Raw genomic sequence first — 16647 nt, forward strand, 5'->3', positions numbered from 1 at the left:
TGCTCTCGGGGCTCCACGGTCCTTTCCCTGGAACGCTTGGTTCCGACTGGAAGGCGCTGTCTGCGATGCTCCTGTTTCAAACCCTGTCCTTCTCAGATCACAGTTGAATGCCAAAGCAGCCAGGGCTGGAGCATTCTCATTCTCCTCCTCCTTCTCCTCCTCCTCCTCCTCCTCTTCCTCTTCCTCTTCTTCTTCTTTTTACTTTAGTTTTTTTAAAAAATATTTTTATTAGTTACTGATGGACCTTTATTTATTATTTGTTTTATATGTGGTGCTGAGAATCGAACCCAGGGCCTCACACATGCTAGGCAAGCTCTCTACCACTGAGCCCCAGCCCCTACCTTAGGTTTTATTGCAATTTTACATTTTATGGCAATTGGCAGTTTTAAATTAAATATTCCTATGTTAATAGCAAATCTGAGATGGGTAAGTGAATAGACACATGGTAAACAAGTATAGGAAAATATAGATGGGTAGAATATTGGTGGTAGATACACAGAATCCCTGTAGAGAGTTTTCAACTTTTCTCCCTTTAAAAATTCATATAAGAAAATGTTAGAGAAAATGATAATAAATCTAAACAACATGATTTAGGTTGTAATTCGGATTGAGGAGAGGGAAAAGAAGAGTTCAGCACAGGGCAAAGTTAAACTACGGTGTGGTTGCAAAAGAGGCCTCAGCTGATCCTAAGGGTGTTCAGAAGCCAGAAAGACCCTTTCAAACACCAACTGAGTCAAGGGTCCAAAGCCTTTGTACCGGCTGGAGCACTCTTTAGAGTCAGGCCCCCTTCTCTGGGGTTAGGTTCCATTTTGGGCTTTAGGACACCAGCATCTTGGACTTTGTCACCAGGTAATTGGACTGAGTTGATATTTCACATATGATTTTCATAAGTTTTAGCCTTATTTGCAAACCTCCGCCGTTGCTAGGTTTTATTTTTTGTTTTTTTTTTAAAGTTGGGGACTGAACCCCAGGGTGCTTTACCACTGAGCTACATCCCTAGCCCTTCAATTATTTTCTTTTTTTAAATTTTGAGACAGATGATTGGCAGTTTTGCTGAGGCTGGCCTCAAACTTGCAATCCTCCTGCCTCGGGTTCCTGGTACGATGGGACCTGGCTACTAATTTTCTTTTCTTTCGTTGGTTCGCCCTTTAAAAACAGCCTCATTATAAAAAAAAAAAATTATTAATTGCAAAATTGTCAACTTGGTTGCTAACTATAGATTTTTCCAATAGGCATTAAAAGAAACACGCCCTCTGACCCAGTTATTCTACTACTATGAATTTATTTATTTGTGAACGTATCTTATGAATATGTTCACAAATGTTATCAAGAAATGTATAGATAGGAACATTAGTTGATTGGAACATTGTTGTGATACAAAAGAAGTGACCTGAATTCTGTACAATGGAAAACTACACAGCCCATGAACGAAGAATGAGGAAGGGTCCTAATAAGGAACAATGGCTAAAAGAAAAGAGCAAGGTGGAAGATTGTGTTTCAAATGGTACATGTAGAGAGGAGGACGGGCTGGAGATCTATATTTGTATGTGTTTAGAATCTTCTCTGAGAATCTTCTCTGAGAATGCCAATGATCCAATAAAAGTTGTTTCTAATGGGCAGAGTTAGGGTTAAACAGTGACAGCACTGTCAATCCTTGAGCCACAAGGAATATCATGTGTCAAAAGCTAAATGAATTAAAAGAATACAATAATCATTATAATAGATATATTTGCCCACGTACTCCCTAAAATCATTTCACAAGCCACAGATGGTATATATTCCTACCGCAGAAGCACTGCTTTGGTGGATTCAACTAAAGATAAGTAGAATATCAACTTCCCCGACACAGGCTCCGACAAGTTGGGTTTCCCTGCAGGGTTTGAGGGTCCTGGGTTTGAATCTTGACTTCCTGCAGCTGGCTGTGGGGCTGATGGTCCCTTGCTGCCTCACTTTTATTCCGTGGTGTGTTGAGAAAGAGTAATATTAGCCAGGTGCCTGAGCACCTACTTGATAAGGTCGGTCTCTTGCAATCCAGTTATTCCAAGGGAATTTGGGAAAGAGAGAAGTCTGAATCCCTCCCCTCTCAACACCCTTGCCCTGAAGCACGTTCATCAGGCAGACACAGCACATGCTAGGGTGGGTGACCTGAGCAATCACACTTAGAAGGGCCCCACGCTTGATTTATTTCTCTGCTGTCAGCATCTTGAAATTCTTAATAATTCTGAATCACAGGCCCACGTTTGCGTGAGGCCCTGAAAATCTGCCACTTGTCCTGTGTGTGACAGTCAGATCCACATGGTCTCCTCCCACCCACAGCCACTTCCACAGACTGTTTCCTGTTGTTCCTGAAAGCTGCTAAGCCGAGCGCTGCCCACGGGCCCAGCTGAGGTGGTCACTTCTACTGTGGTCTGGGCCCCGTCCGCTAACTCAACTGTCCTGGTCCTGCGTCTCTCAGGACTTCCCCAGAGGACACTGCCAACATCACTCCAGGGGAGACACTCTGGGGTCCTGGTTCCAAGGTCCCCGAGACTTCTAGGGAGCCCTTACTGATCAGACTCTGGGTCTTGAAGTGCCTCGGTGGCTTATAGGACACCACTGTGCTCCATGGAACACTTAGCCTCCTGTGCCCCTCTTGTCCTGCATTTTGACCAAGAAGGCATTGATTCTGGGCTCACAGATCCTGGATTCAAACCCTGGCTCTGTCCTGTACTACTGAGGTAAACATTTCACAAGTCCCTTCTAATCTCAAGAGCCTCAGTTTAGCCATCTGCAAAATGGTTATAAAAGCAATAACCAACTTGCAAAGACTGAAATGCATTCATGACAGGAAGATGAACAATCCGTCTTTGTTTGCTGACCCTCCCTCTGACATTCCACCCTCCTACTCCAGCCAGGCTGAGTTGAGCCAAGGGCTCACAGTGTGCTGGCACCACCTCCCGGGCCAGCTTGTGGACACTCAACTCCACCTCTGTCCACACTCAGGCAGTTTTCTCTCCAGGGCTGGGACCATTTCCTCCTTAGAATTCCTGGCACACAAAGGCTTTGCAGAATACTTTATTGCTCTGTGGTACAATTAAAGCCATAAAATTCAAGACAGGCTACCTAGGGTCATTAAATGCTGTGGAAGTTCCCCTTTTACACAAAACATTGTAAGGCTTTAGCGACGTAAGGCTTTAGCGACGATTGTAATTTTTCACTCCACACAGTTCCTCATTCTTCGGTCTCTCCCTCTCTGGATTGCCTGCTTACGAGCAGCAGGTGAGACATCTGTGCCTTACAGCCACAGCTCTGGTCTCTGTCTGGCTCTCCCCTCTGTCCCTGTCCACTGGGTCAAAGTCCAGGAAGGAAGATCAGGCAGTGAAGGGTTTGAAAGCCCAGAGCTGTGGTTTCCAGCAGGGTCAGGAAGCATATTAAGAAGAAGCTTTTGCAATATTTCCGGCAAAAAAAAAAAAATAATAATAATGCTTAGGCAGCTGTAAGAAGAGAGGATTAAAGCCCAGGGAGAGCCGGAGCTGCACAGGGAGAAGGAGAGGAGGAGTCAGAGAGAGAGAGGAGGCCCTTGGGGTTCCCAGCTTGAGCTGGGAGGCTGGTGACCCTCCTGGTGGCCACAGTGAATGGAAGGTCATCTCATCCCCACACTTTATACCAACAACTCTTCAAATCACGCTTCTGGCCATATTGTGTCCCCAGAGCATCAATCTGAGATTGGGTGACATGGCCCTTTGGGGAGATCCTAACAAGGCAGATGGAGCTCTGGGAAAGAGGAGCCGGGGGGACTGTGAGGAAGTGTCACCCAGGGCAGGAGACCAGCTCTTCAGGGAGCGAGGAGGAGGGGAGACCTTAAGGTCAGGGCAAGGTCACTGGCAGAGCTGGGGCAGTGGATGGAGGAGGCAGAAGTCAGGCCGTGAGGAGCTAAGGAGCTACAGCTATGTAAAAGGTGCTGCTTTCCCATGAACTTTAAAAGGCAGAAGGTGAATCCCATGATTAGTAGGTTTGGTGCTCCTGCAGGTGGAACAGGCACAGGGGAAAGACAGGTGACCTTGGGTCTGCAGCCCTCTGCCCTTGGCCTCCGTGTCTTCCTCATGCTGGGCCCTGTGCGGGTTCAAGAGTCTTTCTAAAACTCGGGCCAGTGTGTGGCAACACCATTCCACTGATGAAACTTGTTTTTCTTCTCCTTTTTCTGTTGCCTTTAGCTGCCTTCCTCCTGAGCAAAGCTGAATTAGGCTGAACCCCAAAATTCACTCTCACAGCGTTCGCCAAATAAGCCACCCAATGCCTGAGGTCCCAGAGAAGTGTCCTTGTCCAGTGGCTAGGGCCTCGGGAGTCCTTCAGAGGCCAGCTGCAAGGCCAAGGCCAAGGGAAATGATATAGACCGTGTCCACACGTGCTTCCTGCCTCCTGAGCCCAACATTTGCATGTCTGATGTGCCTCACAGGCAATTGCCAACGTGGAAGAGAAGTGAAGCCCGCCACCGACCCGCAGGGCTCTCCTCAAGTAGGAAGGCGGGAGGTGACCCGTCTTCCGGTAAAGAAAGTTCAGGAACAGGGGGCTGAAGCCAGCTGAGCAGGAGTAGAGTTCTGAGAATCCCTTCCACGCCCCTCCTTCCAGCAGTGCTCCCTGTTTGCCACCTTGGCCCCAAAGGTGAGCTTCCGGCCACATTTGCCAGCTTTACCCTGAGGACAATTATGTATCTAATTGCTGCTGCTGCCAGAGGCTTAGAATCCCTGGGGGCAGGAGGGGCGAGCAACCAACTCACAATAACAGCTCAAACAGGGGTGTCGGGTGTGAACTGTACCCACTCCTTAAAACTCAAAGCCAAAAAAAAAAAAAAAAAAAACAAGCACAAAAACAGGGACATTTCTTTTAAGAATGGTACTATCCTACTTAGGGACCTAGAGAGGTATCCTAAAACTCTGGCCTGATAGATCCAGCAAGTCCTTCCGCTGATCCAAGGTCAGAAGCTTCACTTCGCAGGGGTGTCATATCTCCGCAGCTGAGAAGGAGGCTGCCAGAGGCTGCAGAGGTCAGGGGCTCTGTCATCCAGGGCCTGCCAAGAACATCGTACCTTGAAGGAACCATGTGCTTGAATTCACAGCCTTGTAACTTTTTATAAGTTCAAATAAACTAGAAACATGTCCTTACCTCATGACCCCAAATGAGATTCTGTAAAGGTAAATAAATAGAAAAAATAATAAATATAAGAATAGCCAGACTTAAAAAAAAAAATGCCCAAGACATTTGGAACTCAGCGTATCTGGCACAGTTCTGTATTTTTTTCCCCCAGCTCCAGCCCTCTGGACTCCCAAGGAGCTGCCCCACAGGCCTGGCCTTCATGTTAGCTAAAGGAATGAGGCCTGGGACTGCATCCTTCTCTGAGCCATCTCCCTGGGCCCAGGTGCCTTCTTCAATCCCACAGGGCGTGGGCTGGGGTACTTTGACAGCAGGGAAGCAGGAAAGTCAATTATCCTGTTGGCTGGGCGGGGGCTTGGGGACACCTTGCTTTCCTGAAGTTATCTGTGGAACCTCTGTTGTGCATTCACCAAAGCCACCCAGAGACAAGCTTTTAACTTCTTGGATTTTCTCTGCCTCAGGAGGGAGCAGTGAACCCTTACTCCCCCCGGGGCCTTCACTTTAAACTTTCAGGAAAAACCTGTGCCACTGGTTGTTTTCAGGCCTCAAGCCGAGACTCCTCAAGTACGACTCATGCTGGAGTTTGCTCCTGGGATGATAGACACCTGGGTACCAGCTGGAAACCCAGAAACGTAGCAGGGACGAACTCCCAGACCCGAGGAAGGGTACTGCAGGATCCATGAAGAGGAAAATGCCGTTTTGCAGATCTTAAAAAAAAAAAAAAAAAATGTTTTCCCTCAAGGTAAGAGTTCTGAGAAAATTTTTTTAAAAAAGTATTTAGTAGGGCTGTGTGTGGTGGTGCACCCCTGTAATCCCAGTGACTTGAGAGGCTGAGGTAAGAGGATTGCAAGTTCCAGGCCAGCCTCAGCCATTTAACGAGGCCCTGCCTGAAAATAAATAAAATAGAAAAACTACCTGAGGTATATTTCAGTGGTGGAGCACCTCTGGGTTCAATCCCCAGTTACACCCCTCACCAAATGTATTCAGTTAACCATGAAGTACCTTTAGATATCAGATGCTTTCTATTCATTTCCAGGCAAATGATTTCCAAATGGGCTCTTTTGTTGTATTTTTTTTTTTTTAATGTCAAATGTTCCTGCTCTGAATTCAGCAATTCAAGGTCCAGAAGTTCACTTTTATTTTGTTTGGGCAAAATGTTACAGCATTGTGTCTCTGAACCAACTGTCTCTCAAACTACACAGCAATCATTTTCCTATCACTTGTGTCCTTGCTATTGTTCTAAGTGAGATCAGGAAAAGGAGACCTGAAATCCAAAGTTGATGTCAAGCTTAGTTAAATCCTCGTACTTATTGTCTCAATTTGCATACTCCAGTGCTCTCTTGCACACAGGCTAGGACAGGGCCAGGGGCTGATAAAACTTACACGTGATTTGAAATGATAGATGGGGTCAGGTAAAACCATCAGGCAACAATATCAGGGCATTTGGAAATAGACTCTAGGTCATGTGCCCTCAACCTTACTTTTAGAAGATATAACTACCTTGTGCTTAATTTTTTTTTTTTTTTTTTTTTTTTTTTTTTTAGGATTTTGCACAAATAGATACAAAGTGATTCTGCCTTCTGGGCAAATTAAAGTGTTCCAACAGATTGGCTGTTCTGATGGGCCATCTCTTCCTCCAACCAAGGGAATTCCTTTTTGGTGCTCTTTAGTCCCCAGGTTTTCAATCAGATTTTTCTCTGCCTTCTCTAAGGTGGGTGAAGCTATAACACCTGTTCAAGCCTCAGACCACTCAGGAGGGGCCAGTTTGCAAGCTCTTGAGCCAGCACTCAGTTGGTTAGCATGGCTGCTGTTGCTTTATAAGTAATTTCCCAACTGCTGAGTCACCCAGGTTGGGTTTCTGCACTTGAGTGATTGCTCCATGCTTTGTTCAGCCAACAACCACTCTGAGCCCAGAGTCGTGGGCCACTGGCTCTTCAAGAATCTGAGGAGTGGGGGAGATCTCTAACCTTGGCCTAATGCATCCCCCAGCTCAGCTGTTAGAAGGGAACCCCCTCTCATCAGGCAAGACACCATGCTGAACAAGAGGAGCATTTCTACCTGGGGGGAGGCCAAGGAAGGCGAGGAGGGGCCCCGCGTTGGTGGCCGATCGAGGCTTGGGGAAGTTCTTGTTCACAGCCTGACTTTCTGCTCCAGCCATGGCGACCATCAGGCAGGACCTGCTAAATCATAAGCGGAACCCTCTCGCCCTCCCCCTCTTCCTGGGTATCTCCTGAGTCACATTTAGGGATGAGAAAGTAAAGAGGGCTGTGGAATGAGCTGCATTGTCATGCAGTTTGCTTTTCCTAATTTGGTCTGGCAGGCCTGGGCACAGGGGCCTGGGAATCCTATCTTTTTGGCAAGGGTGGCAGGGAAATCCAACGTCCTTTATTTTCCCACTCAGTATCTGAGCTGACACCCCGGATAAGAATCTCTGGAGCGCTGCACTGAACCATGGTGGTTGTTTTCACTGTACCAGGAAGGACACATATGTCACGTCTAGGCTTGGGAAACGTGCTGTCGAGATCAAGTTGATGCAGAATGAAGGCAAAGACATTGCAGTTCAGAGGATTGTCCTTTGGTGGCACATTTGCATTTTCCCACTGACACAGCAATGCCAAAGGCATTCAATAGTCTTTATTCTTCAAAACTCTCTATTTTTGGTGAACGGTTTCTTCTGGAGGCAGAACATAATCTTATTCAGTTCCAAGCCCATGCAGACCTTTCAGGTTTAAATCCACTCAAGGTGCCTTTCTCTAAAGTCCCCAAACTTTTCTCAGGAGTTTGTCATTTTTTTTTTTTCTTCATTTGAAGCAGTCTACTTTGGGGACAGGATGACCTCAGCGCCCCTCCTTTGACCCCTCATTTGGAGCATGACTCCTGCTTGTCCTCCAGCTGGGCTGTCCCCCTTCTTTACCTTCTCAGGGCTGGGGAGGGTGGGGCAGTGCTGTAGCCAGGAGAGAAGATGGTGGGCAGTGGAGGAGACCGGTCTGCCCACCTTCTCCATCCTACTGTTAACGTAAGGACCGTGGCTTTGGGATTTAGAAGCCAACCATTTCCTGTCTCTCTTCTGTGATTCCACCACGACAGTTCTCCTCTGGGACAAATGGCCGTCTTCTCCACAGGAATAGGGGGAGACTTTGCAAACGGAAAGGCGTGGGGCTGGGTCATCCACCCCTGCTTCCCAGCCCCACAGGCGCAGTGTGGTACTGGCCCATCGAGTGCACCGGCGTCAATGACGGGCACACTGAGCGGAGCCCCTCAGGTGACTTAGCCCGGTGGCTCCCTTGGTATCTGTGAGCAGAAGGCACACAGTCTGCCGTTCCCTCAGCATCCCCGCGGAAGGTGCAGCAGGCAGGATGCCCTGTGGGGGTCCCGACCTTTGTCCCCTGCCCTCCTCCTCCTTTTTTTCTTTCTTTTCCATTCTTCTTCCCTTCCTCCCTCCTTCCTTTTCTCCTTTCCCTCTTTGGAGGTAGAATTTACGTTAGATAAAACACACACGTATTAAGTGTGACTTAGTGAGTTCTCACCCGTGTGTACACCCCATCGTCACCTTGAGAACTCTTCCTTTCCTAAATGTAGATCATTGAGTGTAGTTTTGTAACTGGGACGAATATGGCCAATATTTGCCCAAGACAGAGTCTGTCTTCAGGTGCCAGCTGTTTAGAGGGGTTTCTGGATTTTTTTGTTGTTGTTTTTGGGTACCAGGGATTGAACTCAGGGGCACTCGGCCACTGAGCCACATCCCCAGCGCTATTTTGTATTTTATTTAGAGACAGGGTCTCACTGAGTTGCTTAGAGCCTCGCTTTTGCTGAGGCTGGCCTCCTGGGCTGCTGGAATTAAGGGGTTTCTGTTTTAAAGTCCTCAGCTCCACCCATCCCTGGTCAGGGGTTCTGGAGAAATTTGTTATGTGGCAATAGGTAACATACCCTCTTGGTCATTTTTATTGATTAAGATTCATTTTCTCATCAATTATTTTCTGCAAACCTGCTATGTATTGGGTAACTAAAAATGGTTACTTTGTCTAGTAACAGACCAGTAACTCATACTGCATGCTAAGTATGGGGACAAGCTGCAGTGAGCAAAGATACAGTGCCTGTTTTCATGCAGTGGTCCGTGTAACAGTGACATAGATAATGAGATGATCATATAAATACAAGCAAAGTAAAATAATGCTGAGTGCTATGCAACAAAGGGTTGAGTTACCCAAGGCTGTGAGGGGGACTTGATTTATGTCAGATGGGGTTGTGAATGGTTTTCCTGAGAAAGTACCAGAATGAAGGGTTAGTTACGTGAATAGGAAGGGGAAGAGCAGAGCATTCCTGTCAGAGTAAGCAGCGTGTGCAAAGGCCCAGTGCCAGGAGGAATGTGCCAGGGAAAGTCACTGTGGCTAAGACTCAGGGGTTAAGGATGGGCAGTGAGGCTGGGAGATGGAGGCCATCTATGTGGAGTTTTATGGCAAAATATAGGAGTTTGGACTTTATACTAAGAGCAATGGGATGTCTTTGAGGCCTTTAGAGTATGATTTTGATTTAAAAATCTTTGATTTAAAAAAAATATCTCCCTCTGTGGAGAGTAAATTGGAGGGCATCAGAAACCAGTGAGGAAATTATTTCAGTAATACAGTGTCTGTTATTAAGCAGCATGTTTACATTTGCAGCCTTCTGCTTAGTATTCTTTAAAAAGAGTAAGCTTAATATAGACACAGTTTCTGGCCTCCTGGAGTCTCCCTTCTAAAAGGTCAGCAGTGTTAGGGTCAAACAGAGTAACAGGAAGACAAGCAAGAGAGAAAATTGAGAACTTGGGGCTGTGGTTGTGGCTCAGGGGTAGAGCATTTGCCTTGCATGTGTGAGGCACCAATCCTCGCCACCACATATAAATTAATTAATTAATTAAAGGCTAAAAAAAAATTGAGAACTAACTCCAGCTAAGACCCAGCTCAATCAATTAGTACATAAAGGACATATTGCTAACATTTCTCAAAAACCTAATAAGTGTGCCAGGAGCTTGACACTCATTAATTTGTGCCTCTTAACAACTTCATGTTGTAGATGATATTATATTCATTTTACAGATGAAGAAATGGGCTCAGAAAGGCTAAGTAACTTGACAGAGACCACAAAGCTTGTTGAATCTGTTTGTTTTTCAAAGTAATAACTTGTTTTATTATACCACATGTCTTAGGAGACTCCCTCTGGAATTTTTCCTGTAGTGGTAAAAATCTTGTTAAATACCAGATTCTTGATCACTAGGATATATATTTCTCCAGGTAATACATGTCTCCAAGTTAACCTCATTCAGGGGGGCAATAACATCTGTATTTATTTGGTGACTCACCAAAAGATGTCTTGATCAGTAAATACAGGAGTGGCCCCAATTATGTGCAAGGTTTTATAAAGTGACCAAAGATAAATAATACATAGATGTTGCCCTAGAAGAACCAATATAGAAATGCATTTTTTTTACATAATAAGAATCTTTTGTTTTGGGAGCTTTTCTTCCTAATACCCAAACTCCTTAGTTAAAAGTCACTGTATTAATAAAGTATACTCCAGCCTACTTCTTACAGTTGATTGGCCCGGATGTTGGTTCTAGACTCAAGTTGGACCAGTGGGAACTTTCCCTGGGACTTTGGAAGTGGAGAAGTCAATTTGGTTTGGGTGCCTGAACTTCAAAGTGGAACACGGAGGGGCTGCTGGTGGGTCTGGTAAAGAAGAGGAGGCTGGGGGATGAAAGAAACAGGAAAGGGACAGAACTTCAGAGAAACGTCGATACGAATTTTCAGTATTTCTCATGTAAAAGTTAGGCAGAGTTTGTCAAATATCACTTACAGCTCTGGGGAAGCACCATCTAGACATATGATTCCATATGAGGGCACCGTGTGAAGCACAACTAGGTGGCAGGAATGACGTTCCCTGGACCTGTGCCATGAGGGAGTTTTTGTTGGGGATGGGGTTGTAGGTTAAAAGTCAAGGCCAGATACTCAGGTATTCAATATAACTTAGATCAGGAGGATCGGGTGTGCTGTGAGCCTACCCTTCTAAAACCTATAGCAGACATCCCTGATGATCATGGTACCCCTCTCCGCTGAGCCCCAATGGGGCCTACTCAGCACAGCACTCCTGAGTCACCATCCAGCAGATAAGTTGCCTACATACTTTCTGTCCCAACAACAGCTGTAATATGTCATTCTTAAGTGGCTGCATCTCGGTGGCCGATGTTTCCCCTCTGGTTAGAATAAACACTGGTATTACATCCAAGTTAAGGAAATCTTTTGCTTTTCATCTGAGGATCAAGAAAATTTGGAACCAGCCTTTAAACTGTACCATACTGTGAATGAATGAATACCAGGATTCTGGCCAATTACGCAGTCTCTGGTATAATGTTCTCCTCTTAGTATCCCATTTCTGCTTCTAGCTGTCAAACTCTCATATAGACTTTCATATCCAGAGAAATGGTTCTGCTTTCACAGCTTTCCCCTAACATTTAGAGGGAAGTAATCTCTTCAATTCTGTTATTCCACATGACTTGATTCTATTCTCCATTATACTGTGTTTCCTAGTGAATTTTAGCTGTTGCCTTTATATCTCTTTCCTAGAATCTACCTCCTGCAAGATAAAGAGCATATCTTAAATATTGTAAGTAGTCCCTGGCATGTAAATATTTGATTGAATGACAGTGAAAGTGTATTTTCACACTGGAAATACTTTGGGTAGCTTTAGCTGTATTTCTTAAGGAAAATGCCCTAAAATCCTGAGACAGGCAGACAAACTAATCAATTAGATATCACATGGGACTTAATCCCAGGACAAACTATTTGGATCCCTAAATTTGGAACAGCAATTTTAATTTCTGAGCTGGGAAATCTTTTTTCACTAACACTCAAACCCTAGGTCCTATATGAAAAGATAAATAAAATAAGGTAAAATAAATGTTTTTCTTCATACTAAAATCATAAAATCAAAACACAAATTGAGAAAGTATTCAACCTTTCTATCACAAATAAAAGGCTTATTTTTCTATGACTAAAAAAGATTTCTTACAAATCAATAAGGAAAAGACCAGAAAATGGGCAAAGAAAATACAAAAATAGAGAAATGCAAATATATGATACAATGTTTCAAAACCTCATCAGGTTAGCAAAGATTAAAAAAATGTTTGATGATACACAAGGTAGGTAATGGGGTGGAAATAAGCATTTTTCTACATTTCTAGAGAAATTGTCACTGATATGACTTCAAAGGAAGGCAATTTAGCAATACCTCTCAGAATATTAATGCACATATTCTTTGATCTGAAAATTCACTTTTAGGAATTTATCTACAAATATGCTTGAACATAGGTTAAATGACTTGTGTACAATATTATTCACTGTAGCATTAGGATAATTGCAAAAGAGCAGAAACCACCTAAATCAATAGAGAAATGGATAGGTAAGTGGTTAGGTACATTTTCTTATTTAGTAGAATAACAGGTAATTAAAAAAAAGTTCTTTATATATTGTTAGGGAGCCAACAAAATATACATTTAATGAAAAAAGCAAGATACAGAACACTGCATATAATATGGCAGAATTTATGTAACTAAAGGGTGGAAATATGTACGTATTTATTTGTAAGTGCATATATTATATCTGGAAGGTTGCCCAAGAATTTAGTAATATTAGTTGATTGCCAAAAAGGCAACTAGGGTGGAAGGGATAATTGCCACAGTATATCTTTTACCTTTTGAGTGTTGAACCATACAAGCAAATTACTTGAAAAGAAGTAAATAAAAATTAAAATGAATAAAAATATAAGACCATTGGTCAGTGAAGATATGGACTTTTAATTCAGAAATAAAATTGAAGAAAATGTGAGAATTGCTTCTGGAATCTTGATTCAATTATGAGATAAACCAAAGGAAGCCTAATGTTATTCAATGGTATTGTCCACTTACGTTGTTCATTATCCTAAGGGTTGATGTGATTAGAAAAAGCCAAGAACAATCGAGAAAAGTGATATAATTTTGTGGATGTTATTTAATGATTTTTATCTTTTTATCAGAAGGTGAAGCCACAGAATAATAAATGCTGTACCATATAAATTTCCATGAAGTTACCGTCAGCCAGACATAAATTAGAATTCTGACCCCTTTATCTGATGACTTCTGGCAGAGCTGAACACCAGCAGGGCTATCCATGCTACCCAGGGAGGCTCTGATGTCTACCTACTTCTGACAAATTCTCTGCTAAAAATGTCTGCCTTGAAGTAAATTCAATGAATTGGTGACTAAACTTGGTTGGGTATGGGGGATTTGAACCCAATGAGGATGATTTTACTTTGCACAGTTCTCAGTTTGTGCTTCTGGTATGTTGTATTTCAGGTAAATGGGGTCCTGCAAATGACTTGGGGATGTATCAGGCGACTTGACTCAGTTTGCAACCAATAGATATTGCCTGGACATCAATAGTTACTATGACTTCAAGGGGGCTACAGAGTCTAGTAGAAAGATCAGGAGGCTGAGCCCTACAGAGCAAGAGCTAAATGCCAGGCCGGAAAATATGGCCTTCTTAGAAGCCTGGACTGTGGAATTCAGGTTAGCCATGTATCATGCTATAGGGACTAGAGGGAACTGTTTCAGAGAAATAAGAGATGTAAGTAAAGATGATTTATTATCCTTAGACTTCCAAGGAAATGAAAACAGAAATCTCAAAGCAAAAGTTGTGTCCCATGGTTGGATCATTAATGTGGTGAAGCAGCACCACCTAGGGGAAGAGGCTCTGCTGGACCTCTGTGGGCTCCCCTGGTGGCCTCTGTCCTTGACTGGCACGAGACACTGCACTGCAGTCCACAGGAAGCTTTGGTGGTTTTCCTATATTCTATCAGGGATGTTGGGCTGGAGTGGGGTGGGGAGACCCAAGGTAGACACATGGACAGAGGGGCCTTTAGAGTACCCCTTTCTAAAATGTTCAGAGACCCTTGAATGTTTTTTAATTGGGCCTATCTTCCCATCCCCAGTCATTTTGGTGCTTTCTAGTATTTTGCCTGTAGGGTTAAGTTATGTGTAAATCTAATACATTTTAGTTACGGCTAATAATCTCTTTAGCATGGCTAATGGCATGAGATCATAGCTCTAGTACTTGCTAAATGGATTTGTAACAATTAATTGAAATAGTAGTTTGTTAAAATATATTGTTTCCGAAGCCATAGGAAACAAGGAACCTATTAAAATGGAGGCTAGAGGTCAAATGCCCTCTGATACATTTTAAATACCAGATTATTTAAAAATCGGACCATTTTGGATTTTAGGCAGTTTATTCAACTGCAGGCCAAGGCAACCTATGAAAATAAAACCCTGCATTTACAGTTTAGAAATAAGCAATTTAAACACTTTAAGTCAGCTGGAGAATTGTGGGAGGGCATCACCTAAACTAACCTGCTTGACCACCAACTTTAATTACTAAAATGGCTCCAAGTACCTAGGCCTGAGCATAAACTAATTGGAAAAATGAGACTGTGGAAGTAGAGAGGAAAGAGAGCACAGGCAGGCAGCAGATGCATGGACTGAGGAGAGAGAAAAGGAATATAGAGAATAGAATTAGGGAAAGGAAAAGATATGAGGCAACTGAAAACAAGAAGTGGAAAAGCTAGAGATAGACAAGAGCCAGTTCAAACTTGTTGGATCTCATACCAACTCTACCAAAGGCAGCAGGCAATGGAGTAAAACACGAATAATGCAAGCGTTTGCTCTTTGGTGCTGGTGAATGGTGTTTTGGTCTCATATCCATGCAGGTCTATGATTTGGATCCTGTTTTCCTTGAGTCCAGAGTTATCTCAGAGATCTTCCATTTCCTGGGATTTCCCATGCAAAACCTCTAATTGTCAATTGGTTTGAAATTAGAATGGGAGGGCACTCCAGAAAAGAATAACTCCCAGAGAAAAACTTCCCACTTGAAGTATAAGACCTCCCAAACGGAGCCCCATATAAGTTTATTGAAGTGAGGTGGGCCAAACTGATTTTTAGGATTTCAACCAAGCACCTAAATTCCAGTTATGACTAATAATCTTTTGAGTCTGGATAATTACATGAAATTATAGCTCTGATTCTTGCTAAATGGTATTATAACAAAATTAATCAAAATAAGTTTAGTAATAAAATACATTATCTCTGAAAACAATTCAGGGAATTTATTAAAATGAGGTTAGAGGTTAATATCCATAATAAATGGAATTCCTAGAAAAAAGGGACTGAAAAGTTTGGGTCTGTTAAATCAGTATCATTTTCTTTTGTGACTTAATTCTGCCTAATCATTAGGAAGGCACAATGGCACAAACCTGCAATCCTAGCAACTTGAAAGGCTAAGGCAGGAGGTTCACAAGCTCAAGGCCAGGCTGGGCAATTTAGTGAGACACTACCTCAAAATAAAAGAAAAGGGGGCTGGGGGTGTAGCTCAGTGGTAGAGTGCTTCTGTTTTTTTTTTTTTTTGTTTGTTTGTTTTTTCTTAAACAAGAAGAATCACCAATGTGCAGGTAAAACTACTCCTGGTTAAGGAGCAGATTGTGCTGGTGCTGCTGAGCCTGCTGTGGTGATGCCTCTCCAAATCTTTCTTCTGACTTTTCCATCTGTGAACTTTTGTCTCTATGAAGGGATCCCGAACTGATTTACCTCTCAGCAGTACTGAGGTTGGTGTTCCTAGAGAAAACCCAAGTCTTATCTGTCCTAGAAAGATTTTCATTCCCCAAGCAGCAGGCTTGAGAAAGAAGTGTGACAGAACTTTGGAGTCAGGCAGGTTTGAGTTGGAATCTTGGCTCTGGCACCTACAAACCATCTGATCTTCAGGCAGATTTTACACACACACACACACACACACACACACACACACACACACACACACACACACACCTATCTAGAATTTTACTCCCTTTTAAAAACATTAAAACCACAAGAATAATGACAATGAAACCCACTTCAACTTTTATTGTTTATGTCACTTCAACTTTTTTGTCCTTTTGCTCCTGCAAGACCTAGTTCAGATTGATCTGTCTCACTGCACTATGGTCTGCCCTGCTCTCACTGTTCTCTCCACACTACATTTACAATCAAAAGTTAAACTACAGGACATTAATCACCTTTTCATCACTGTGACCAAAATACCTGACAATAACAATATAAAGGAGGGAAGACTTTGGCTCATGGTTTCAGAAGTTTCATGAAGACCATGGCTGGCTCAGCTAAATAGCTCTGGGGTAAAAGCAGAACATCATGGTGGAAAGGTATGGCAAAGGAAAGCTGCTCAGCTTTATGACAGAAGTGGACAGGAGGTAAGGGGAGGCAGGGACAAGATACTTTCTCCTTCCGCCGCCGCCAGGCTTGGCCCCAGTGACCACCTTCCTCCAACTGGGTCTCATTTCCCAATAATCCATTCAAGTCACCAAGATGTCAAAAGATCAATCCATTGTGAGGCTAAAGTCCGCATGATCCAAAAGTCCACCTCTGGACACTGCTGCATTGGGGACCAAGCCTTTAAGTACATGAGC

This window comes from Ictidomys tridecemlineatus, chromosome 10 (assembly GCF_052094955.1).
Source record: "Ictidomys tridecemlineatus isolate mIctTri1 chromosome 10, mIctTri1.hap1, whole genome shotgun sequence".
In the NCBI taxonomy this organism is placed as follows: Eukaryota; Metazoa; Chordata; class Mammalia; order Rodentia; family Sciuridae; genus Ictidomys; species Ictidomys tridecemlineatus.